The sequence below is a fragment of the Haliotis cracherodii genome, unplaced genomic scaffold (assembly GCF_022045235.1).
Source record: "Haliotis cracherodii isolate W230 unplaced genomic scaffold, xgHalCrac1.p SCAF_3, whole genome shotgun sequence".
In the NCBI taxonomy this organism is placed as follows: Eukaryota; Metazoa; Mollusca; class Gastropoda; order Lepetellida; family Haliotidae; genus Haliotis; species Haliotis cracherodii.
The window spans coordinates 71,534,962-71,556,744 of record NW_027266286.1 but is presented as its reverse complement, the minus strand read 5'-3'; the positions used below and the strand labels follow the sequence as shown (position 1 = coordinate 71,556,744).

Sequence of the window (21,783 nt, the reverse complement as noted above, 5' to 3'; positions counted from 1 at the left end):
GCAATAAAATGTCAGTTGTTAGTTGAGGGAAGATGAAAGACGACAAACATCTGCTTAAAACTGGAAAACCACATTTAAACAGGGTTATTTGAAGAAAGACGAAATGGGTAAATTGCTTTGAAATGAAGTTAATGTGTCCTTGTTAACGTGTCCTGGTTCTGTGGTGTAGTTGTTATCACGTCTGCTTTACACGCAGAAGGTCGCGATTTCGAACCTCGCCAGAACCTCTTTTTGCATGCACTTTTCTTTTTCACCACCAAATGATCAAATAAAGGACTTCCGTTTCATTCACATTTCTTCTGTAACAGTCATTTATATTCTCGTCGTTCTCCATCAAGCATTCACTTTCCCAATACAAACGAGTTTAGTTGCAAATCACATTCTTTTGTTGGACATAAAGAAAACATACCCGAGTGTGCTGTTTTCAGTTGATAGCAATAAAATGTCAGTTGTTAGTTGAGGGAAGATGAAAGACGACAAACATCTGCTTAAAACTGGAAAACCACATTTAAACAGAGTTATTTGAAGAAAGATGAAATGGGTAAATTGCTTTGAAATGAAGTTAATGTGTCCTTGTTAACGTGTCCTGGTTCTGTGGTGTAGTGGTTATCACGTCTGCTTTACACGCAGAAGGTCGCGAGTTCGAACCTCGCCAGAACCTCTTTTTGTAAGCACTTTTCTTCTTTACCACCAAATGATCAAATAAAGGACTTCCGTTTCATTCACATTTCTTCTGTAACATTCATTTATATTCTCGTCGTTCTCCACCAAGCATTCACTTTCCCAATACAAACGAGTTTAGTTGCAAATCACTTTCTTTTGTTGGACATAAAGAAAACATACCCGAGTGTGCTGTTTTCAGTTGATAGCAATAAAATGTCAGTTGTTAGTTGAGGGAAGATGAAAGACGACAAACATCTGCTTAAAACTGGAAAACCACATTTAAACAGGGTTATTTGAAGAAAGATGAAATGGGTAAATTGCTTTGAAATGAAGTTAATGTGTCCTTGTTAACGTGTCCTGGTTCTGTGGTGTAGTGGTTATCACGTCTGCTTTACACGCAGAAGGTCGCGAGTTCGAACCTCGCCAGAACCTCTTTTTGTTAGCACTTTTCTTCTTTACCACCAAATGATCAAATAAAGGACTTCCGTTTCATTCACATTTCTTCTGTAACATTCATTTATATTCTCGTCGTTCTCCATCAAGCATTCACTTTCCCAATACAAACGAGTTTAGTTGCAAATCACTTTCTTTTGTTGGACATAAAGAAAACATACCCGAGTGTGCTGTTTTCAGTTGATAGCAATAAAATGTCAGTTGTTAGTTGAGGGAAGATGAAAGACGACAAACATCTGCTTAAAACTGGAAAACCACATTTAAACAGGGTTATTTGAAGAAAGATGAAATGGGTAAATTGCTTTGAAATGAAGTTAATGTGTCCTTGTTAACGTGTCCTGGTTCTGTGGTGTAGTGGTTATCACGTCTGCTTTACACGCAGAAGGTCGCGAGTTCGAACCTCGCCAGAACCTCTTTTTGTAAGCACTTTTCTTCTTTACCACCAAATGATCAAATAAAGGACTTCCTTTTCATTCACATTTCTTCTGTAACATTCATTTATATTCTCGTCGTTCTCCATCAAGCATTCACTTTCCCAATACAAACGAGTTTAGTTGCAAATCACTTTCTTTTGTTGGACATAAAGAAAACATACCCGAGTGTGCTGTTTTCAGTTGATAGCAATAAAATGTCAGTTGTTAGTTGAGGGAAGATGAAAGACGACAAACATCTGCTTAAAACTGGAAAACCACATTTAAACAGGGTTATTTGAAGAAAGATGAAATGGGTAAATTGCTTTGAAATGAAGTTAATGTGTCCTTGTTAACGTGTCCTGGTTCTGTGGTGTAGCGGTTATCACGTCTGCTTTACACGCAGAAGGTCGCGAGTTCGAACCTCGCCAGAACCTCTTTTTGTAAGCACTTTTCTTTTTCAACACCAAATGATCAAATAAAGGACTTCCTTTTCATTCACATTTCTTCTGTAACATTCATTTATATTCTCGTCGTTCTCCATCAAGCATTCACTTTCCCAATACAAACGAGTTTAGTTGCAAATCACTTTCTTTTGTTGGACATAAAGAAAACATACCCGAGTGTGCTGTTTTCAGTTGGTAGCAATAAAATGTCAGTTGTTAGTTGAGGGAAGATGAAAGACGACAAACATCTGCTTAAAACTGGAAAACCACATTTAAACAGGGTTATTTGAAGAAAGACGAAATGGGTAAATTGCTTTGAAATGAAGTTAATGTGTCCTTGTTAACGTGTCCTGGTTTTGTGGTGTAGTGGTTATCACGTCTGCTTTACACGCAGAAGGTCGCGATTTCGAACCTCGCCAGAACCTCTTTTTGCATGCACTTTTCTTTTTCACCACCAAATGATCAAATAAAGGACTTCCGTTTCATTCACATTTCTTCTGTAACAGTCATTTATATTCTCGTCGTTCTCCATCAAGCATTCACTTTCCCAATACAAACGAGTTTAGTTGCAAATCACATTCTTTTGTTGGACATAAAGAAAACATACCCGAGTGTGCTGTTTTCAGTTGATAGCAATAAAATGTCAGTTGTTAGTTGAGGGAAGATGAAAGACGACAAACATCTGCTTAAAACTGGAAAACCACATTTAAACAGAGTTATTTGAAGAAAGATGAAATGGGTAAATTGCTTTGAAATGAAGTTAATGTGTCCTTGTTAACGTGTCCTGGTTCTGTGGTGTAGTGGTTATCACGTCTGCTTTACACGCAGAAGGTCGCGAGTTCGAACCTCGCCAGAACCTCTTTTTGTAAGCACTTTTCTTCTTTACCACCAAATGATCAAATAAAGGACTTCCGTTTCATTCACATTTCTTCTGTAACATTCATTTATATTCTCGTCGTTCTCCATCAAGCATTCACTTTCCCAATACAAACGAGTTTAGTTGCAAATCACTTTCTTTTGTTGGACATAAAGAAAACATACCCGAGTGTGCTGTTTTCAGTTGGTAGCAATAAAATGTCAGTTGTTATTTGAGGGAAGATGAAAGACGACAAACATCTGCTTAAAACTGGAAAACCACATTTAAACAGGGTTATTTGAAGAAAGATGAAATGGGTAAATTGCTTTGAAATGAAGTTAATGTGTCCTTGTTAACGTGTCCTGGTTCTGTGGTGTAGTGGTTATCACGTCTGCTTTACACGCAGGAGGTCGCGAGTTCGAACCTCGCCAGAACCTCTTTTTGCATGCACTTTTCTTTTTCACCACCAAATGATCAAATAAAGGACTTCCTTTTCATTCACATTTCTTCTGTAACATTCATTTATATTCTCGTCGTTCTCCATCAAGCATTCACTTTCCCAATACAAACGAGTTTAGTTGCAAATCACTTTCTTTTGTTGGACATAAAGAAAACATACCCGAGTGTGCTGTTTTCAGTTGGTAGCAATAAAATGTCAGTTGTTAGTTGAGGGAAGATGAAAGACGACAAACATCTGCTTAAAACTGGAAAACCACATTTAAACAGGGTTATTTGAAGAAAGACGAAATGGGTAAATTGCTTTGAAATGAAGTTAATGTGTCCTTGTTAACGTGTCCTGGTTCTGTGGTGTAGTGCTTATCACGTCTGCTTTACACGCAGAAGGTCGCGATTTCGAACCTCGCCAGAACCTCTTTTTGCATGCACTTTTCTTTTTCACCACCAAATGATCAAATAAAGGACTTCCGTTTCATTCACATTTCTTCTGTAACAGTCATTTATATTCTCGTCGTTCTCCATCAAGCATTCACTTTCCCAATACAAACGAGTTTAGTTGCAAATCACATTCTTTTGTTGGACATAAAGAAAACATACCCGAGTGTGCTGTTTTCAGTTGATAGCAATAAAATGTCAGTTGTTAGTTGAGGGAAGATGAAAGACGACAAACATCTGCTTAAAACTGGAAAACCACATTTAAACAGAGTTATTTGAAGAAAGATGAAATGGGTAAATTGCTTTGAAATGAAGTTAATGTGTCCTTGTTAACGTGTCCTGGTTCTGTGGTGTAGTGGTTATCACGTCTGCTTTACACGCAGAAGGTCGCGAGTTCGAACCTCGCCAGAACCTCTTTTTGTAAGCACTTTTCTTCTTTACCACCAAATGATCAAATAAAGGACTTCCGTTTCATTCACATTTCTTCTGTAACATTCATTTATATTCTCGTCGTTCTCCACCAAGCATTCACTTTCCCAATACAAACGAGTTTAGTTGCAAATCACTTTCTTTTGTTGGACATAAAGAAAACATACCCGAGTGTGCTGTTTTCAGTTGATAGCAATAAAATGTCAGTTGTTAGTTGAGGGAAGATGAAAGACGACAAACATCTGCTTAAAACTGGAAAACCACATTTAAACAGAGTTATTTGAAGAAAGATGAAATGGGTAAATTGCTTTGAAATGAAGTTAATGTGTCCTTGTTAACGTGTCCTGGTTCTGTGGTGTAGTGGTTATCACGTCTGCTTTACACGCAGAAGGTCGCGAGTTCGAACCTCGCCAGAACCTCTTTTTGTAAGCACTTTTCTTCTTTACCACCAAATGATCAAATAAAGGACTTCCGTTTCATTCACATTTCTTCTGTAACATTCATTTATATTCTCGTCGTTCTCCATCAAGCATTCACTTTCCCAATACAAACGAGTTTAGTTGCAAATCACTTTCTTTTGTTGGACATAAAGAAAACATACCCGAGTGTGCTGTTTTCAGTTGGTAGCAATAAAATGTCAGTTGTTATTTGAGGGAAGATGAAAGACGACAAACATCTGCTTAAAACTGGAAAACCACATTTAAACAGGGTTATTTGAAGAAAGATGAAATGGGTAAATTGCTTTGAAATGAAGTTAATGTGTCCTTGTTAACGTGTCCTGGTTCTGTGGTGTAGTGGTTATCACGTCTGCTTTACACGCAGGAGGTCGCGAGTTCGAACCTCGCCAGAACCTCTTTTTGCATGCACTTTTCTTTTTCACCACCAAATGATCAAATAAAGGACTTCCTTTTCATTCACATTTCTTCTGTAACATTCATTTATATTCTCGTCGTTCTCCATCAAGCATTCACTTTCCCAATACAAACGAGTTTAGTTGCAAATCACTTTCTTTTGTTGGACATAAAGAAAACATACCCGAGTGTGCTGTTTTCAGTTGGTAGCAATAAAATGTCAGTTGTTAGTTGAGGGAAGATGAAAGACGACAAACATCTGCTTAAAACTGGAAAACCACATTTAAACAGGGTTATTTGAAGAAAGACGAAATGGGTAAATTGCTTTGAAATGAAGTTAATGTGTCCTTGTTAACGTGTCCTGGTTCTGTGGTGTAGTGCTTATCACGTCTGCTTTACACGCAGAAGGTCGCGATTTCGAACCTCGCCAGAACCTCTTTTTGCATGCACTTTTCTTTTTCACCACCAAATGATCAAATAAAGGACTTCCGTTTCATTCACATTTCTTCTGTAACAGTCATTTATATTCTCGTCGTTCTCCATCAAGCATTCACTTTCCCAATACAAACGAGTTTAGTTGCAAATCACATTCTTTTGTTGGACATAAAGAAAACATACCCGAGTGTGCTGTTTTCAGTTGATAGCAATAAAATGTCAGTTGTTAGTTGAGGGAAGATGAAAGACGACAAACATCTGCTTAAAACTGGAAAACCACATTTAAACAGAGTTATTTGAAGAAAGATGAAATGGGTAAATTGCTTTGAAATGAAGTTAATGTGTCCTTGTTAACGTGTCCTGGTTCTGTGGTGTAGTGGTTATCACGTCTGCTTTACACGCAGAAGGTCGCGAGTTCGAACCTCGCCAGAACCTCTTTTTGTAAGCACTTTTCTTCTTTACCACCAAATGATCAAATAAAGGACTTCCGTTTCATTCACATTTCTTCTGTAACATTCATTTATATTCTCGTCGTTCTCCACCAAGCATTCACTTTCCCAATACAAACGAGTTTAGTTGCAAATCACTTTCTTTTGTTGGACATAAAGAAAACATACCCGAGTGTGCTGTTTTCAGTTGATAGCAATAAAATGTCAGTTGTTAGTTGAGGGAAGATGAAAGACGACAAACATCTGCTTAAAACTGGAAAACCACATTTAAACAGGGTTATTTGAAGAAAGATGAAATGGGTAAATTGCTTTGAAATGAAGTTAATGTGTCCTTGTTAACGTGTCCTGGTTCTGTGGTGTAGTGGTTATCACGTCTGCTTTACACGCAGAAGGTCGCGAGTTCGAACCTCGCCAGAACCTCTTTTTGTTAGCACTTTTCTTCTTTACCACCAAATGATCAAATAAAGGACTTCCGTTTCATTCACATTTCTTCTGTAACATTCATTTATATTCTCGTCGTTCTCCATCAAGCATTCACTTTCCCAATACAAACGAGTTTAGTTGCAAATCACTTTCTTTTGTTGGACATAAAGAAAACATACCCGAGTGTGCTGTTTTCAGTTGATAGCAATAAAATGTCAGTTGTTAGTTGAGGGAAGATGAAAGACGACAAACATCTGCTTAAAACTGGAAAACCACATTTAAACAGGGTTATTTGAAGAAAGATGAAATGGGTAAATTGCTTTGAAATGAAGTTAATGTGTCCTTGTTAACGTGTCCTGGTTCTGTGGTGTAGTGGTTATCACGTCTGCTTTACACGCAGAAGGTCGCGAGTTCGAACCTCGCCAGAACCTCTTTTTGTAAGCACTTTTCTTCTTTACCACCAAATGATCAAATAAAGGACTTCCTTTTCATTCACATTTCTTCTGTAACATTCATTTATATTCTCGTCGTTCTCCATCAAGCATTCACTTTCCCAATACAAACGAGTTTAGTTGCAAATCACTTTCTTTTGTTGGACATAAAGAAAACATACCCGAGTGTGCTGTTTTCAGTTGATAGCAATAAAATGTCAGTTGTTAGTTGAGGGAAGATGAAAGACGACAAACATCTGCTTAAAACTGGAAAACCACATTTAAACAGGGTTATTTGAAGAAACATGAAATGGGTAAATTGCTTTGAAATGAAGTTAATGTGTCCTTGTTAACGTGTCCTGGTTCTGTGGTGTAGCGGTTATCACGTCTGCTTTACACGCAGAAGGTCGCGAGTTCGAACCTCGCCAGAACCTCTTTTTGTAAGCACTTTTCTTTTTCAACACCAAATGATCAAATAAAGGACTTCCTTTTCATTCACATTTCTTCTGTAACATTCATTTATATTCTCGTCGTTCTCCATCAAGCATTCACTTTCCCAATACAAACGAGTTTAGTTGCAAATCACTTTCTTTTGTTGGACATAAAGAAAACATACCCGAGTGTGCTGTTTTCAGTTGGTAGCAATAAAATGTCAGTTGTTAGTTGAGGGAAGATGAAAGACGACAAACATCTGCTTAAAACTGGAAAACCACATTTAAACAGGGTTATTTGAAGAAAGACGAAATGGGTAAATTGCTTTGAAATGAAGTTAATGTGTCCTTGTTAACGTGTCCTGGTTCTGTGGTGTAGTGGTTATCACGTCTGCTTTACACGCAGAAGGTCGCGATTTCGAACCTCGCCAGAACCTCTTTTTGCATGCACTTTTCTTTTTCACCACCAAATGATCAAATAAAGGACTTCCGTTTCATTCACATTTCTTCTGTAACAGTCATTTATATTCTCGTCGTTCTCCATCAAGCATTCACTTTCCCAATACAAACGAGTTTAGTTGCAAATCACATTCTTTTGTTGGACATAAAGAAAACATACCCGAGTGTGCTGTTTTCAGTTGATAGCAATAAAATGTCAGTTGTTAGTTGAGGGAAGATGAAAGACGACAAACATCTGCTTAAAACTGGAAAACCACATTTAAACAGAGTTATTTGAAGAAAGATGAAATGGGTAAATTGCTTTGAAATGAAGTTAATGTGTCCTTGTTAACGTGTCCTGGTTCTGTGGTGTAGTGGTTATCACGTCTGCTTTACACGCAGAAGGTCGCGAGTTCGAACCTCGCCAGAACCTCTTTTTGTAAGCACTTTTCTTCTTTACCACCAAATGATCAAATAAAGGACTTCCGTTTCATTCACATTTCTTCTGTAACATTCATTTATATTCTCGTCGTTCTCCATCAAGCATTCACTTTCCCAATACAAACGAGTTTAGTTGCAAATCACTTTCTTTTGTTGGACATAAAGAAAACATACCCGAGTGTGCTGTTTTCAGTTGGTAGCAATAAAATGTCAGTTGTTAGTTGAGGGAAGATGAAAGACGACAAACATCTGCTTAAAACTGGAAAACCACATTTAAACAGGGTTATTTGAAGAAAGATGAAATGGGTAAATTGCTTTGAAATGAAGTTAATGTGTCCTTGTTAACGTGTCCTGGTTCTGTGGTGTAGTGGTTATCACGTCTGCTTTACACGCAGGAGGTCGCGAGTTCGAACCTCGCCAGAACCTCTTTTTGCATGCACTTTTCTTTTTCACCACCAAATGATCAAATAAAGGACTTCCTTTTCATTCACATTTCTTCTGTAACATTCATTTATATTCTCGTCGTTCTCCATCAAGCATTCACTTTCCCAATACAAACGAGTTTAGTTGCAAATCACTTTCTTTTGTTGGACATAAAGAAAACATACCCGAGTGTGCTGTTTTCAGTTGGTAGCAATAAAATGTCAGTTGTTAGTTGAGGGAAGATGAAAGACGACAAACATCTGCTTAAAACTGGAAAACCACATTTAAACAGGGTTATTTGAAGAAAGACGAAATGGGTAAATTGCTTTGAAATGAAGTTAATGTGTCCTTGTTAACGTGTCCTGGTTCTGTGGTGTAGTGGTTATCACGTCTGCTTTGCACGCAGAAGGTCGCGATTTCGAACCTCGCCAGAACCTCTTTTTGCATGCACTTTTCTTTTTCACCACCAAATGATCAAATAAAGGACTTCCGTTTCATTCACATTTCTTCTGTAACATTCATTTATATTCTCGTCGTTCTCCATCAAGCATTCACTTTCCCAATACAAACGAGTTTAGTTGCAAATCACATTCTTTTGTTGGACATAAAGAAAACATACCCGAGTGTGCTGTTTTCAGTTGATAGCAATAAAATGTCAGTTGTTAGTTGAGGGAAGATGAAAGACGACAAACATCTGCTTAAAACTGGAAAACCACATTTAAACAGGGTTATTTGAAGAAAGATGAAATGGGTAAATTGCTTTGAAATGAAGTTAATGTGTCCTTGTTAACGTGTCCTGGTTCTGTGGTGTAGTGGTTATCACGTCTGCTTTACACGCAGAAGGTCGCGAGTTCGAACCTCGCCAGAACCTCTTTTTGTAAGCACTTTTCTTCTTTACCACCAAATGATCAAATAAAGGACTTCCGTTTCATTCACATTTCTTCTGTAACATTCATTTATATTCTCGTCGTTCTCCATCAAGCATTCACTTTCCCAATACAAACGAGTTTAGTTGCAAATCACTTTCTTTTGTTGGACATAAAGAAAACATACCCGAGTGTGCTGTTTTCAGTTGGTAGCAATAAAATGTCAGTTGTTAGTTGAGGGAAGATGAAAGACGACAAACATCTGCTTAAAACTGGAAAACCACATTTAAACAGGGTTATTTGAAGAAAGATGAAATGGGTAAATTGCTTTGAAATGAAGTTAATGTGTCCTTGTTAACGTGTCCTGGTTCTGTGGTGTAGTGGTTATCACGTCTGCTTTACACGCAGGAGGTCGCGAGTTCGAACCTCGCCAGAACCTCTTTTTGCATGCACTTTTCTTTTTCACCACCAAATGATCAAATAAAGGACTTCCGTTTCATTCACATTTCTTCTGTAACATTCATTTATATTCTCGTCGTTCTCCATCAAGCATTCACTTTCCCAATACAAACGAGTTAAGTTGCAAATCACTTTCTTTTGTTGGACATAAAGAAAACATACCCGAGTGTGCTGTTTTCAGTTGATAGCAATAAAATGTCAGTTGTTAGTTGAGGGAAGATGAAAGACGACAAACATCTGCTTAAAACTGGAAAACCACATTTAAACGGGGTTATTTGAAAAAGATGAAATGGGTAAATTGCTTTGAAATGAAGTTAATGTGTCCTTGTTAACGTGTCCTGGTTCTGTGGTGTAGTGGTTATCACGTCTGCTTTACACGCCGAAGGTCGCGATTTCGAACCTCGCCAGAACATCTTTTTGCATGCACTTTTCTTTTTCACCACCAAATGATCAAATAAAGGACTTCCGTTTCATTCACATTTCTTCTGTAACAGTCATTTATATTCTCGTCGTTCTCCATCAAGCATTCACTTTCCCAATACAAACGAGTTTAGTTGCAAATCACATTCTTTTGTTGGACATAAAGAAAACATACCCGAGTGTGCTGTTTTCAGTTGATAGCAATAAAATGTCAGTTGTTAGTTGAGGGAAGATGAAAGACGACAAACATCTGCTTAAAACTGGAAAACCACATTTAAACAGGGTTATTTGAAGAAAGATGAAAAATTGGTAAATTGCTTTGAAATGAAGTTAATGTGTCTTTGTTAACGTGTCCTGGTTCTGTGGTGTAGTGGTTATCACGTCTGCTTTACACGCAGAAGGTCGCGAGTTCGAACCTCGCCAGAACCTCTTTTTGTAAGCACTTTTCTTCTTTACCACCAAATGATCAAATAAAGGACTTCCGTTTCATTCACATTTCTTCTGTAACAGTCATTTATATTCTCGTCGTTCTCCATCAAGCATTCACTTTCCCAATACAAACGAGTTTAGTTGCAAATCACTTTCTTTTGTTGGACATAAAGAAAACATACCCGAGTGTGCTGTTTTCAGTTGGTAGCAATAAAATGTCAGTTGTTAGTTGAGGGAAGATGAAAGACGACAAACATCTGCTTAAAACTGGAAAACCACATTTAAACGGGGTTATTTGAAGAAAGATGAAATGGGTAAATTGCTTTGAAATGAAGTTAATGTGTCCTTGTTAACGTGTCCTGGTTCTGTGGTGTAGTGGTTATCACGTCTGCTTTACACGCAGAAGGTCGCGAGTTCGAACCTCGCCAGAACCTCTTTTTGTAAGCACTTTTCTTCTTTACCACCAAATGATCAAATAAAGGACTTCCGTTTCATTCACATTTCTTCTGTAACATTCATTTATATTCTCGTCGTTCTCCATCAAGCATTCACTTTCCCAATACAAACGAGTTTAGTTGCAAATCACTTTCTTTTGTTGGACATAAAGAAAACATACCCGAGTGTGCTGTTTTCAGTTGATAGCAATAAAATGTCAGTTGTTAGTTGAGGGAAGATGAAAGACGACAAACATCTGCTTAAAACTGGAAAACCACATTTAAACAGGGTTATTTGAAGAAAGATGAAATGGGTAAATTGCTTTGAAATGAAGTTAATGTGTCCTTGTTAACGTGTCCTGGTTCTGTGGTGTAGTGGTTATCACGTCTGCTTTACACGCAGGAGGTCGCGAGTTCGAACCTCGCCAGAACCTCTTTTTGCATGCACTTTTCTTTTTCACCACCAAATGATCAAATAAAGGACTTCCGTTTCATTCACATTTCTTCTGTAACATTCATTTATATTCTCGTCGTTCTCCATCAAGCATTCACTTTCCCAATACAAACGAGTTAAGTTGCAAATCACTTTCTTTTGTTGGACATAAAGAAAACATACCCGAGTGTGCTGTTTTCAGTTGATAGCAATAAAATGTCAGTTGTTAGTTGAGGGAAGATGAAAGACGACAAACATCTGCTTAAAACTGGAAAACCACATTTAAACGGGGTTATTTGAAGAAAGATGAAATGGGTAAATTGCTTTGAAATGAAGTTAATGTGTCCTTGTTAACGTGTCCTGGTTCTGTGGTGTAGTGGTTATCACGTCTGCTTTACACGCCGAAGGTCGCGATTTCGAACCTCGCCAGAACATCTTTTTGCATGCACTTTTCTTTTTCACCACCAAATGATCAAATAAAGGACTTCCGTTTCATTCACATTTCTTCTGTAACAGTCATTTATATTCTCGTCGTTCTCCATCAAGCATTCACTTTCCCAATACAAACGAGTTTAGTTGCAAATCACATTCTTTTGTTGGACATAAAGAAAACATACCCGAGTGTGCTGTTTTCAGTTGATAGCAATAAAATGTCAGTTGTTAGTTGAGGGAAGATGAAAGACGACAAACATCTGCTTAAAACTGGAAAACCACATTTAAACAGGGTTATTTGAAGAAAGATGAAAAATTGGTAAATTGCTTTGAAATGAAGTTAATGTGTCTTTGTTAACGTGTCCTGGTTCTGTGGTGTAGTGGTTATCACGTCTGCTTTACACGCAGAAGGTCGCGAGTTCGAACCTCGCCAGAACCTCTTTTTGTAAGCACTTTTCTTCTTTACCACCAAATGATCAAATAAAGGACTTCCGTTTCATTCACATTTCTTCTGTAACAGTCATTTATATTCTCGTCGTTCTCCATCAAGCATTCACTTTCCCAATACAAACGAGTTTAGTTGCAAATCACTTTCTTTTGTTGGACATAAAGAAAACATACCCGAGTGTGCTGTTTTCAGTTGGTAGCAATAAAATGTCAGTTGTTAGTTGAGGGAAGATGAAAGACGACAAACATCTGCTTAAAACTGGAAAACCACATTTAAACGGGGTTATTTGAAGAAAGATGAAATGGGTAAATTGCTTTGAAATGAAGTTAATGTGTCCTTGTTAACGTGTCCTGGTTCTGTGGTGTAGTGGTTATCACGTCTGCTTTACACGCAGAAGGTCGCGAGTTCGAACCTCGCCAGAACCTCTTTTTGTAAGCACTTTTCTTCTTTACCACCAAATGATCAAATAAAGGACTTCCGTTTCATTCACATTTCTTCTGTAACATTCATTTATATTCTCGTCGTTCTCCATCAAGCATTCACTTTCCCAATACAAACGAGTTTAGTTGCAAATCACTTTCTTTTGTTGGACATAAAGAAAACATACCCGAGTGTGCTGTTTTCAGTTGATAGCAATAAAATGTCAGTTGTTAGTTGAGGGAAGATGAAAGACGACAAACATCTGCTTAAAACTGGAAAACCACATTTAAACAGGGTTATTTGAAGAAAGATGAAATGGGTAAATTGCTTTGAAATGAAGTTAATGTGTCCTTGTTAACGTGTCCTGGTTCTGTGGTGTAGTGGTTATCACGTCTGCTTTACACGCAGGAGGTCGCGAGTTCGAACCTCGCCAGAACCTCTTTTTGCATGCACTTTTCTTTTTCACCACCAAATGATCAAATAAAGGACTTCCGTTTCATTCACATTTCTTCTGTAACATTCATTTATATTCTCGTCGTTCTCCATCAAGCATTCACTTTCCCAATACAAACGAGTTAAGTTGCAAATCACTTTCTTTTGTTGGACATAAAGAAAACATACCCGAGTGTGCTGTTTTCAGTTGATAGCAATAAAATGTCAGTTGTTAGTTGAGGGAAGATGAAAGACGACAAACATCTGCTTAAAACTGGAAAACCACATTTAAACGGGGTTATTTGAAGAAAGATGAAATGGGTAAATTGCTTTGAAATGAAGTTAATGTGTCCTTGTTAACGTGTCCTGGTTCTGTGGTGTAGTGGTTATCACGTCTGCTTTACACGCAGAAGGTCGCGAGTTCGAACCTCGCCAGAACCTCTTTTTGCATGCACTTTTCTTTTTCACCACCAAATGATCAAATAAAGGACTTCCGTTTCATTCACATTTCTTCTGTAACAGTCATTTATATTCTCGTCGTTCTCCATCAAGCATTCACTTTCCCAATACAAACGAGTTTAGTTGCAAATCACATTCTTTTGTTGGACATAAAGAAAACATACCCGAGTGTGCTGTTTTCAGTTGATAGCAATAAAATGTCAGTTGTTAGTTGAGGGAAGATGAAAGACGACAAACATCTGCTTAAAACTGGAAAACCACATTTAAACGGGGTTATTTGAAGAAACATGAAATGGGTAAATTGCTTTGAAATGAAGTTAATGTATCCTTGTTAACGTGTCCTGGTTCTGTGGTGTAGTGGTTATCACGTCTGCTTTACACGCAGAAGGTCGCGAGTTCGAACCTCGCCAGAACCTCTTTTTGCATGCACTTTTCTTCTTTACCACCATATGATCAAATAAAGGACTTCCGTTTCATTCACATTTCTTCTGTAACAGTCATTTATATTCTCGTCGTTCTCCATCAAGCATTCACTTTCCCAATACAAACGAGTTTAGTTGCAAATCACATTCTTTTGTTGGACATAAAGAAAACATACCCGAGTGTGCTGTTTTCAGTTGATAGCAATAAAATGTCAGTTGTTAGTTGATGGAATATGAAAGACGACAAACATCTGCTTAAAACTGGAAAACCACATTTAAACGGGGTTATTTGAAGAAACATGAAATGGGTAAATTGCTTTGAAATGAAGTTAATGTATCCTTGTTAACGTGTCCTGGTTCTGTGGTGTAGTGGTTATCACGTCTGCTTTACACGCAGAAGGTCGCGAGTTCGAACCTCGCCAGAACCTCTTTTTGCATGCACTTTTCTTTTTCAACACCAAATGATCAAATAAAGGACTTCCGTTTCATTCACATTTCTTCTGTAACAGTCATTTATATTCTCGTCGTTCTCCATCAAGCATTCACTTTCCCAATACAAACGAGTTTAGTTGCAAATCACATTCTTTTGTTGGACATAAAGAAAACATACCCGAGTGTGCTGTTTTCAGTTGATAGCAATAAAATGTCAGTTGTTAGTTGATGGAAGATGAAAGACGACAAACATCTGCTTAAAACTGGAAAACCACATTTAAACAGGGTTATTTGAAGAAAGATGAAATGGGTAAATTGCTTTGAAATGAAGTTAATGTGTCCTTGTTAACGTGTCCTGGTTCTGTTGTGTAGTGGTTATCACGTCTGCTTTACACGCAGAAGGTCGCGAGTTCGAACCTCGCCAGAACTCTTTTTGTAAGCACTTTTCTTCTTTACCACCAAATGATCAAATAAAGGACTTCCGTTTCATTCACATTTCTTCTGTAACATTCATTTATATTCTCGTCGTTCTCCATCAAGCATTCACTTTCCCAATACAAACGAGTTTAGTTGCAAATCACATTCTTTTGTTGGACATAAAGAAAACATACCCGAGTGTGCTGTTTTCAGTTGATAGCAATAAAATGTCAGTTGTTATTTGAGGGAAGATGAAAGACGACAAACATCTGCTTAAAACTGGAAAACCACATTTAAACTGGGTTATTTGAAGAAACATGAAATGGGTAATTTGCTTTGAAATGAAGTTAATGTGTCCTTGTTAACGTGTCCTGGTTCTGTGGTGTAGTGGTTATCACGTCTGCTTTACACGCAGAAGGTCGCGATTTCGAACCTCGCCAGAACCTCTTTTTGCATGCACTTTTCTTTTTCAACACCAAATGATCAAATAAAGGACTTCCGTTTCATTCACATTTCTTCTGTAACATTCATTTATATTCTCGTCGTTCTCCATCAAGCATTCACTTTCCCAATACAAACGAGTTTAGTTGCAAATCACTTTCTTTTGTTGGACATAAAGAAAACATACCCGAGTGTGCTGTTTTCAGTTGATAGCAATAAAATGTCAGTTGTTAGTTGATGGAAGATGAAAGACGACAAACATCTGCTTAAAACTGGAAAACCACATTTAAACAGGGTTATTTGAAGAAAAATGAAATGGGTAAATTGCTTTGAAATGAAGTTAATGTGTCCTTGTTAACGTGTCCTGGTTCTGTGGTGTAGTGGTTATCACGTCTGCTTTACACGCAGAAGGTCGCGAGTTCGAACCTCGCCAGAACCTCTTTTTGTAAGCACTTTTCTTCTTTACCACCAAATGATCAAATAAAGGACTTCCGTTTCATTCACATTTCTTCTGTAACATTCATTTATATTCTCGTCGTTCTCCATCAAGCATTCACTTTCCCAATACAAACGAATTTAGTTGCAAATCACTTTCTTTTGTTGGACATAAAGAAAACATACCCGAGTGTGCTGTTTTCAGTTGATAGCAATAAAATGTCAGTTGTTAGTTGAGGGAAGATGAAAGACGACAAACATCTGCTTAAAACTGAAAAACCACATTTAAACAGGGTTATTTGAAGAAAGATGAAATGGGTAAATTGCTTTGAAATGAAGTTAATGTGTCCTTGTTAACGTGTCCTGGTTCTGTGGTGTAGTGGTTATCACGTCTGCTTTACACGCAGAAGGTCGCGAGTTCGAACCTCGCCAGAACCTCTTTTGGCATGCACTTTTCTTTTTCAACACCAAATGATCAAATAAAGGACTTCCGTTTCATTCACATTTCTTCTGTAACATTCATTTATATTCTCGTCGTTCTCCATCAAGCATTCACTTTCCCAATACAAACGAGTTTAGTTGCAAATCACTTTCTTTTGTTGGACATAAAGAAAACATACCCGAGTGTGCTGTTTTCAGTTGATAGCAATAAAATGTCAGTTGTTAGTTGAGGGAAGATGAAAGACGACAAACATCTGCTTAAAACTGGAAAACCACATTTAAACAGGGTTATTTGAAGAAAGATGAAATGGGTAAATTGCTTTGAAATGAAGTTAATGTGTCCTTGTTAACGTGTCCTGGTTCTGTGGTGTAGTGGTTATCACGTCTGCTTTACACGCAGAAGGTCGCGAGTTCGAACCTCGCCAGAACCTCTTTTTGTAAGCACTTTTCTTCTTTACCACCAAATGATCAAATAAAGGACTTCCGTTTCATTCACATTTCTTCTGTAACATTCATTTATATTCTCATCGTTCTCCATCAAGCATTCACTTTCCCAATACAAACGAGTTTAGTTGCAAATCACTTTCTTTTGTTGGACATAAAGAAAACATACCCGAGTGTGCTGTTTTCAGTTGATAGCAATAAAATGTCAGTTGTTAGTTGATGGAAGATGAAAGACGACAAACATCTGCTTAAAACTGGAAACCCCATTTAAACAGGGTTATTTGAAGTAACATGAAATGGGTAAATTGCTTTGAAATGAAGTTAATGTGTCCTTGTTAACGTGTCCTGGTTCTGTGGTGTAGTGGTTATCACGTCTGCTTTACACGCAGAAGGTCGCGAGTTCGAACCTCGCCAGAACTCTTTTTGTAAGCACTTTTCTTCTTTACCACCAAATGATCAAATAAAGGACTTCCGTTTCATTCACATTTCTTCTGTAACATTCATTTATATTCTCGTCGTTCTCCATCAAGCATTCACTTTCCCAATACAAACGAGTTTAGTTGCAAATCACAATCTTTTGTTGGACATAAAGAAAACATATCCGAGTGTGCTGTTTTCAGTTGATAGCAATAAAATGTCAGTTGTTATTTGAGGGAAGATGAAAGACGACAAACATCTGCTTAAAACTGGAAAACCACATTTAAACAGGGTTATTTGAAGAAAGATGAAATGGGTAAATTGCTTTGAAATGAAGTTAATGTGTCCTTGTTAACGTGTCCTGGTTCTGTGGTGTAGTGGTTATCACGTCTGCTTTACACGCAGAAGGTCGCGATTTCGAACCTCGCCAGAACCTCTTTTTGTAAGCACTTTTCTTTTTCAACACCAAATGATCAAATAAAGGACTTCCGTTTCATTCACATTTCTTCTGTAACATTCATTTATATTCTCGTCGTTCTCCATCAAGCATTCACTTTCCCAATACAAACGAGTTTAGTTGCAAATCACTTTCTTTTGTTGGACATAAAGAAAACATACCCGAGTGTGCTGTTTTCAGTTGATAGCAATAAAATGTCAGTTGTTAGTTGAGGGAAGATGAAAGACGACAAACATCTGCTTAAAACTGGAAAACCACATTTAAACAGGGTTATTTGAAGAAAGATGAAATGGGTAAATTGCTTTGAAATGAAGTTAATGTGTCCTTGTTAACGTGTCCTGGTTCTGTGGTGTAGTGGTTATCACGTCTGCTTTACACGCAGAAGGTCGCGAGTTCGAACCTCGCCAGAACCTCTTTTTGTAAATTGTTTGATAGGCATTACTTAGAAGTTGACGGATGACAAGATAGACACAATTTTTTACGGATAACAACTTCTTTAATACTGTAAAAGGCGACGTTTCGGTATAGATCCTTATACCGTTGTCAAGCAAGACTGACCTATACCGAAACGTCGCCTTTTACAGTATTAAAGAAGTTGTTATCCATAAAAAATTGTGTCTACCTCTTTTTGTAAGCACTTTTCTTCTTTACCACCAAATGATCAAATAAAGGACTTCCGTTTCATTCACATTTCTTCTGTAACATTCATTTATATTCTCGTCGTTCTCCATCAAGCATTCACTTTCCCAATACAAACGAGTTTAGTTGCAAATCACTTTCTTTAGTTGGACATAAAGAAAACATACCCGAGTGTGCTGTTTTCAGTTGATAGCAATAAAATGTCAGTTGTTAGTTGAGGGAAGATGAAAGACGACAAACATCTGCTTAAAACTGGAAAACCACATTTAAACTGGGTTATTTGAAGAAAGATGAAATGGGTAAATTGCTTTGAAATGGAGATAATGTGTCCTTGTTAATGTGTACTGGTTCTGTGGTGTAGTGGTTATCACGTCTGCTTTACACGCAGAAGGTCGCGAGTTCGAACCTCGCCAGAACCTCTTTTGGCATGCACTTTTCTTCTTTACCACCAAACGATCAAAGAAAGGACTTCCGTTTCATTCACATTTCTTCTGTAACATTCATTTATATTCTCGTCGTTCTCCATCAAGCATTCACTTTCCCAATACAAACGAGTTTAGGTGCAAATCACTTTCTTTTGTTGGACATAAAGAAAACATACCCGAGTGTGCTGTTTTCAGTTGATAGCAATAAAATGTCAGTTGTTAGTTGAGGGAACATGAAAGACGACAAACATCTGCTTAAAACTGGAAAACCACATTTAAACAGGGTTATTTGAAGAAACATGAAATCGATAAATATTCTTTGAAATGAAGTTAATGTGTCCTTGTTAGCGTGTGCTGGTTCTGTGGTGTAGTGGTTATCATGTCTGCTTTATACGCAGAAGATCGCGAGTTCGAACCTCGCCAGAACCTCTTTTTGCATGCACTTTTCTTCTTTACCACCAAATGATCAAATAAAGGACTTCCGTTTCATTCACATTTCTTCTGTAACATTCATTTATATTCTCGTCGTTCTCCATCAAGCATTCACTTTCCCAATACAAACGAATTTAGTTGCAAATCACTTTCTTTTGTTGGACATAAAGAAAACATACCCGAGTGTGCTGTTTTCAGTTGATAGCAATAAAATGTCAGTTGTTAGTTGAGGGAAGATGAAAGACGACAAACATCTGCTTAAAACTGGAAAACCACATTTAAACAGGGTTATTTGAAGAAAGATGAAATGGGTAAATTGCTTTGAAATGAAGTTAATGTGTCCTTGTTAACGTGTACTGGTTCTGTGTTGTAGTGGTTATCACGTCTGCTTTACACGCAGAAGGTCGCGAGTTCGAACCTCGCCAGAACCTCTTTTGGCATGCACTTTTCTTCTTTACCACCAAACGATCAAAGAAAGGACTTCCGTTTCATTCACATTTCTTCTGTAACATTCATTTATATTCTCGTCGTTCTCCACCAAGCATTCACTTTCCCAATACAAACGAGTTTAGTTGCAAATCACTTTCTTTTGTTGGACATAAAGAAAACATACCCGAGTGTGCTGTTTTCAGTCGATAGCAATAAAATGTCAGTTGTTAGTTGAGGGAAGATGAAAGACGACAACATCTGCTTAAAACTGGAAAACCACATTTAAACAGGGTTATTTGAAGAAATCGGTAAATTGCTTTGAAATGAAGTTAATGTGTGCTTGTTAAAGTGTGCTGGTACTGTGGTGTAGTGGTCATCACGTCTGCTTTACACGCAGGAGGGCGAGTTCGAACTTGCCAGAACCTCTTTTTGTAAGCACTTTTCTTCTTTACCATCAAACGATCAAATAAATGACTTCCGTTTCTTTCACATTTCTTCTGTAACATTCGGTTTGAATCTCATCGTCCTCCCCGTTGCATTGACTTTCCCCCTGCAAAAGAGTTTGCTTCCAGTAAGTTTGCATTGTTCTGCATTGACCTTTGCTCTTTTCAAATATGTAAAACGCCAACGCCAGTCTCCATTATCCGCTACACCAGATTCCACGGGGTGTAACTGGCAAAACAGCGGTAAAAGTTATGTCAATACATCACTGAAAATAAGTGATCGCCTAAACGCATCACGGCAACCGCCATGGTAACCCGACACACGCGAGTTCCGTGCAAATGGAAACGCACATGCCTTCCCCCATTTCTTGCCCTATAAAAATCCAGTCAGATGGGATAACATTCATTGGTTATTGAATTGCTACCACATACCAATATTGACAATCAGCGACACCAAACCCTTGGACGACTGCAAGCTGGACAAACCGCCCGGCAAGTAGCCAATGCATTTCAAGTTCACGTAAGGACAACTATACAGGCTCCAGCAACGGTACTAGACCACCAATACTACAGGTGACTGACCACGTAGTGGAAGACCAAGGGTCACCACCTACAAGTAGGAGACAGCAAGTATATATACAAGTAGGAGGCCTCCTACTTGTATATAAACTTGCCAACCACACTCTGTAAATAATTGCTTGATAACGGTGTTAGAACCTTCACCGAAACGTCGCTCTTAATTGTAATAAAGAAGCTGTTCATCCATAAATTCTTATCCTGACATACCAAATGCGTGGATCGATGCTCATGATGTCAATCACTTGATTGTCTGGTCCGTGTATTTACAGACTGCGGTCATATACCGGCTGATCCACAGCTGACAGTGTTCTATTTGAGTCGCGATCTGCGACTGGAGCCGACAACTGATCATGATGCTCATCACCTTCCAGAGAAGTAGTATAGTTAGCATGTCCTCAATAACGAGCCTGCCATTCTTATAATAGCTCATCTTGTTCTCAGATCTGAGATAAGTCAATTTCTCACGCTGTCTCTTATTACTAATAATTATAAGAAACCTATCAAAAACAATAAAAGACGTGAAAATAGCAAAAAGTACCCTATTAACCCTTAATGTAAAAAAAAATATGTAACTCTTTATGTAAATTTGTTCACTTAACCCTTAATGTATTTTTACATTAAGAGGAAGTTTTACATTAAGGTTTGTAACAATGGTATTACCAACAAATACAGCGTGGTAGGGTTGTCTGGCTTCTCCCTCTTGATAACAACATTGTCCGGTTTGACCCGGTTTCCAACTGTCGGGTTGATATATACTCACACGCAAAAGAAACGCAAGTCGAGTATGCAGTTTATATGTTATTTATTTTCAACACTAAAGACAATACATACTAATTGCAAGATTGACAAACATTTGACTGAAGATAGTTTAATGGATTAAAAGGCAGATGACATAATTGTTTTTTTCAAATGCTAAGGGCTTACATAGTTTCGGGTCAATACCCAAAATGTCAGTCAATACCCTGTGTGACCACCATTAGCATTGATCACTGCCACACATCTCTTGTACATTGAGTGGATCAGACGATTTGTGAAGGCCCTAGGGATCCTCCTGCACACATCCAGAGCAGTTGTGCGTAGTTCATCGGCAGTTGTATGGACTGGGCGCACATTGTGCAGACGCCTTTGAACCTCATCCCACAAGTGTTCGATGGGGTTCAAATCAGGGCTGAGGGCTGGCCACGGTAGAACACGGATGTTGTGTTGTTGCAGAAACGCCATGGTACGA

General features: G+C 38.0%; 43 non-coding genes across 43 annotated transcripts; all 43 read left to right on the top strand.

The window, feature by feature from the left end:
* The first annotated feature begins 154 nt into the window (after positions 1-154).
* Trnav-uac (transfer RNA valine (anticodon UAC)) lies at positions 155-227 on the top strand. Its single transcript has one exon. It is a non-coding gene; the product is annotated as a tRNA-Val (tRNA).
* A 361-nt stretch (positions 228-588) lies between these two features.
* Positions 589-661, top strand: Trnav-uac (transfer RNA valine (anticodon UAC)). The gene has a single exon. It is a non-coding gene; the product is annotated as a tRNA-Val (tRNA).
* Positions 662-1,022: 361 nt separating this feature from the next.
* Positions 1,023-1,095, top strand: Trnav-uac (transfer RNA valine (anticodon UAC)). The gene has a single exon. It is a non-coding gene; the product is annotated as a tRNA-Val (tRNA).
* A 361-nt stretch (positions 1,096-1,456) lies between these two features.
* Trnav-uac (transfer RNA valine (anticodon UAC)) lies at positions 1,457-1,529 on the top strand. Its single transcript has one exon. It is a non-coding gene; the product is annotated as a tRNA-Val (tRNA).
* A 361-nt stretch (positions 1,530-1,890) lies between these two features.
* Trnav-uac (transfer RNA valine (anticodon UAC)) lies at positions 1,891-1,963 on the top strand. The gene has a single exon. It is a non-coding gene; the product is annotated as a tRNA-Val (tRNA).
* Positions 1,964-2,324: 361 nt separating this feature from the next.
* Positions 2,325-2,397, top strand: Trnav-uac (transfer RNA valine (anticodon UAC)). The gene has a single exon. It is a non-coding gene; the product is annotated as a tRNA-Val (tRNA).
* Positions 2,398-2,758: 361 nt separating this feature from the next.
* Trnav-uac (transfer RNA valine (anticodon UAC)) lies at positions 2,759-2,831 on the top strand. Its single transcript has one exon. It is a non-coding gene; the product is annotated as a tRNA-Val (tRNA).
* Positions 2,832-3,192: 361 nt separating this feature from the next.
* Trnav-uac (transfer RNA valine (anticodon UAC)) lies at positions 3,193-3,265 on the top strand. The gene has a single exon. It is a non-coding gene; the product is annotated as a tRNA-Val (tRNA).
* A 361-nt stretch (positions 3,266-3,626) lies between these two features.
* Positions 3,627-3,699, top strand: Trnav-uac (transfer RNA valine (anticodon UAC)). Its single transcript has one exon. It is a non-coding gene; the product is annotated as a tRNA-Val (tRNA).
* A 361-nt stretch (positions 3,700-4,060) lies between these two features.
* Positions 4,061-4,133, top strand: Trnav-uac (transfer RNA valine (anticodon UAC)). Its single transcript has one exon. It is a non-coding gene; the product is annotated as a tRNA-Val (tRNA).
* Positions 4,134-4,494: 361 nt separating this feature from the next.
* Positions 4,495-4,567, top strand: Trnav-uac (transfer RNA valine (anticodon UAC)). The gene has a single exon. It is a non-coding gene; the product is annotated as a tRNA-Val (tRNA).
* A 361-nt stretch (positions 4,568-4,928) lies between these two features.
* On the top strand, positions 4,929-5,001 carry Trnav-uac (transfer RNA valine (anticodon UAC)). Its single transcript has one exon. It is a non-coding gene; the product is annotated as a tRNA-Val (tRNA).
* A 361-nt stretch (positions 5,002-5,362) lies between these two features.
* Positions 5,363-5,435, top strand: Trnav-uac (transfer RNA valine (anticodon UAC)). Its single transcript has one exon. It is a non-coding gene; the product is annotated as a tRNA-Val (tRNA).
* A 361-nt stretch (positions 5,436-5,796) lies between these two features.
* Trnav-uac (transfer RNA valine (anticodon UAC)) lies at positions 5,797-5,869 on the top strand. The gene has a single exon. It is a non-coding gene; the product is annotated as a tRNA-Val (tRNA).
* A 361-nt stretch (positions 5,870-6,230) lies between these two features.
* Positions 6,231-6,303, top strand: Trnav-uac (transfer RNA valine (anticodon UAC)). Its single transcript has one exon. It is a non-coding gene; the product is annotated as a tRNA-Val (tRNA).
* A 361-nt stretch (positions 6,304-6,664) lies between these two features.
* Positions 6,665-6,737, top strand: Trnav-uac (transfer RNA valine (anticodon UAC)). The gene has a single exon. It is a non-coding gene; the product is annotated as a tRNA-Val (tRNA).
* Positions 6,738-7,098: 361 nt separating this feature from the next.
* Positions 7,099-7,171, top strand: Trnav-uac (transfer RNA valine (anticodon UAC)). The gene has a single exon. It is a non-coding gene; the product is annotated as a tRNA-Val (tRNA).
* A 361-nt stretch (positions 7,172-7,532) lies between these two features.
* On the top strand, positions 7,533-7,605 carry Trnav-uac (transfer RNA valine (anticodon UAC)). The gene has a single exon. It is a non-coding gene; the product is annotated as a tRNA-Val (tRNA).
* Positions 7,606-7,966: 361 nt separating this feature from the next.
* Trnav-uac (transfer RNA valine (anticodon UAC)) lies at positions 7,967-8,039 on the top strand. Its single transcript has one exon. It is a non-coding gene; the product is annotated as a tRNA-Val (tRNA).
* Positions 8,040-8,400: 361 nt separating this feature from the next.
* Positions 8,401-8,473, top strand: Trnav-uac (transfer RNA valine (anticodon UAC)). The gene has a single exon. It is a non-coding gene; the product is annotated as a tRNA-Val (tRNA).
* Positions 8,474-8,834: 361 nt separating this feature from the next.
* On the top strand, positions 8,835-8,907 carry Trnaa-ugc (transfer RNA alanine (anticodon UGC)). The gene has a single exon. It is a non-coding gene; the product is annotated as a tRNA-Ala (tRNA).
* A 361-nt stretch (positions 8,908-9,268) lies between these two features.
* On the top strand, positions 9,269-9,341 carry Trnav-uac (transfer RNA valine (anticodon UAC)). The gene has a single exon. It is a non-coding gene; the product is annotated as a tRNA-Val (tRNA).
* Positions 9,342-9,702: 361 nt separating this feature from the next.
* On the top strand, positions 9,703-9,775 carry Trnav-uac (transfer RNA valine (anticodon UAC)). Its single transcript has one exon. It is a non-coding gene; the product is annotated as a tRNA-Val (tRNA).
* A 796-nt stretch (positions 9,776-10,571) lies between these two features.
* On the top strand, positions 10,572-10,644 carry Trnav-uac (transfer RNA valine (anticodon UAC)). The gene has a single exon. It is a non-coding gene; the product is annotated as a tRNA-Val (tRNA).
* Positions 10,645-11,005: 361 nt separating this feature from the next.
* On the top strand, positions 11,006-11,078 carry Trnav-uac (transfer RNA valine (anticodon UAC)). The gene has a single exon. It is a non-coding gene; the product is annotated as a tRNA-Val (tRNA).
* Positions 11,079-11,439: 361 nt separating this feature from the next.
* Positions 11,440-11,512, top strand: Trnav-uac (transfer RNA valine (anticodon UAC)). Its single transcript has one exon. It is a non-coding gene; the product is annotated as a tRNA-Val (tRNA).
* Positions 11,513-12,309: 797 nt separating this feature from the next.
* Positions 12,310-12,382, top strand: Trnav-uac (transfer RNA valine (anticodon UAC)). The gene has a single exon. It is a non-coding gene; the product is annotated as a tRNA-Val (tRNA).
* A 361-nt stretch (positions 12,383-12,743) lies between these two features.
* On the top strand, positions 12,744-12,816 carry Trnav-uac (transfer RNA valine (anticodon UAC)). The gene has a single exon. It is a non-coding gene; the product is annotated as a tRNA-Val (tRNA).
* Positions 12,817-13,177: 361 nt separating this feature from the next.
* Trnav-uac (transfer RNA valine (anticodon UAC)) lies at positions 13,178-13,250 on the top strand. The gene has a single exon. It is a non-coding gene; the product is annotated as a tRNA-Val (tRNA).
* Positions 13,251-13,611: 361 nt separating this feature from the next.
* On the top strand, positions 13,612-13,684 carry Trnav-uac (transfer RNA valine (anticodon UAC)). Its single transcript has one exon. It is a non-coding gene; the product is annotated as a tRNA-Val (tRNA).
* Positions 13,685-14,045: 361 nt separating this feature from the next.
* On the top strand, positions 14,046-14,118 carry Trnav-uac (transfer RNA valine (anticodon UAC)). The gene has a single exon. It is a non-coding gene; the product is annotated as a tRNA-Val (tRNA).
* A 361-nt stretch (positions 14,119-14,479) lies between these two features.
* Trnav-uac (transfer RNA valine (anticodon UAC)) lies at positions 14,480-14,552 on the top strand. The gene has a single exon. It is a non-coding gene; the product is annotated as a tRNA-Val (tRNA).
* A 361-nt stretch (positions 14,553-14,913) lies between these two features.
* Trnav-uac (transfer RNA valine (anticodon UAC)) lies at positions 14,914-14,986 on the top strand. Its single transcript has one exon. It is a non-coding gene; the product is annotated as a tRNA-Val (tRNA).
* A 360-nt stretch (positions 14,987-15,346) lies between these two features.
* Positions 15,347-15,419, top strand: Trnav-uac (transfer RNA valine (anticodon UAC)). Its single transcript has one exon. It is a non-coding gene; the product is annotated as a tRNA-Val (tRNA).
* A 361-nt stretch (positions 15,420-15,780) lies between these two features.
* Trnav-uac (transfer RNA valine (anticodon UAC)) lies at positions 15,781-15,853 on the top strand. The gene has a single exon. It is a non-coding gene; the product is annotated as a tRNA-Val (tRNA).
* A 361-nt stretch (positions 15,854-16,214) lies between these two features.
* On the top strand, positions 16,215-16,287 carry Trnav-uac (transfer RNA valine (anticodon UAC)). Its single transcript has one exon. It is a non-coding gene; the product is annotated as a tRNA-Val (tRNA).
* Positions 16,288-16,648: 361 nt separating this feature from the next.
* Positions 16,649-16,721, top strand: Trnav-uac (transfer RNA valine (anticodon UAC)). The gene has a single exon. It is a non-coding gene; the product is annotated as a tRNA-Val (tRNA).
* A 360-nt stretch (positions 16,722-17,081) lies between these two features.
* On the top strand, positions 17,082-17,154 carry Trnav-uac (transfer RNA valine (anticodon UAC)). The gene has a single exon. It is a non-coding gene; the product is annotated as a tRNA-Val (tRNA).
* Positions 17,155-17,514: 360 nt separating this feature from the next.
* On the top strand, positions 17,515-17,587 carry Trnav-uac (transfer RNA valine (anticodon UAC)). The gene has a single exon. It is a non-coding gene; the product is annotated as a tRNA-Val (tRNA).
* Positions 17,588-17,948: 361 nt separating this feature from the next.
* On the top strand, positions 17,949-18,021 carry Trnav-uac (transfer RNA valine (anticodon UAC)). Its single transcript has one exon. It is a non-coding gene; the product is annotated as a tRNA-Val (tRNA).
* A 572-nt stretch (positions 18,022-18,593) lies between these two features.
* Positions 18,594-18,666, top strand: Trnav-uac (transfer RNA valine (anticodon UAC)). Its single transcript has one exon. It is a non-coding gene; the product is annotated as a tRNA-Val (tRNA).
* A 362-nt stretch (positions 18,667-19,028) lies between these two features.
* On the top strand, positions 19,029-19,101 carry Trnai-uau (transfer RNA isoleucine (anticodon UAU)). Its single transcript has one exon. It is a non-coding gene; the product is annotated as a tRNA-Ile (tRNA).
* Positions 19,102-19,462: 361 nt separating this feature from the next.
* On the top strand, positions 19,463-19,535 carry Trnav-uac (transfer RNA valine (anticodon UAC)). Its single transcript has one exon. It is a non-coding gene; the product is annotated as a tRNA-Val (tRNA).
* The last annotated feature ends 2,248 nt before the right edge of the window (positions 19,536-21,783 follow it).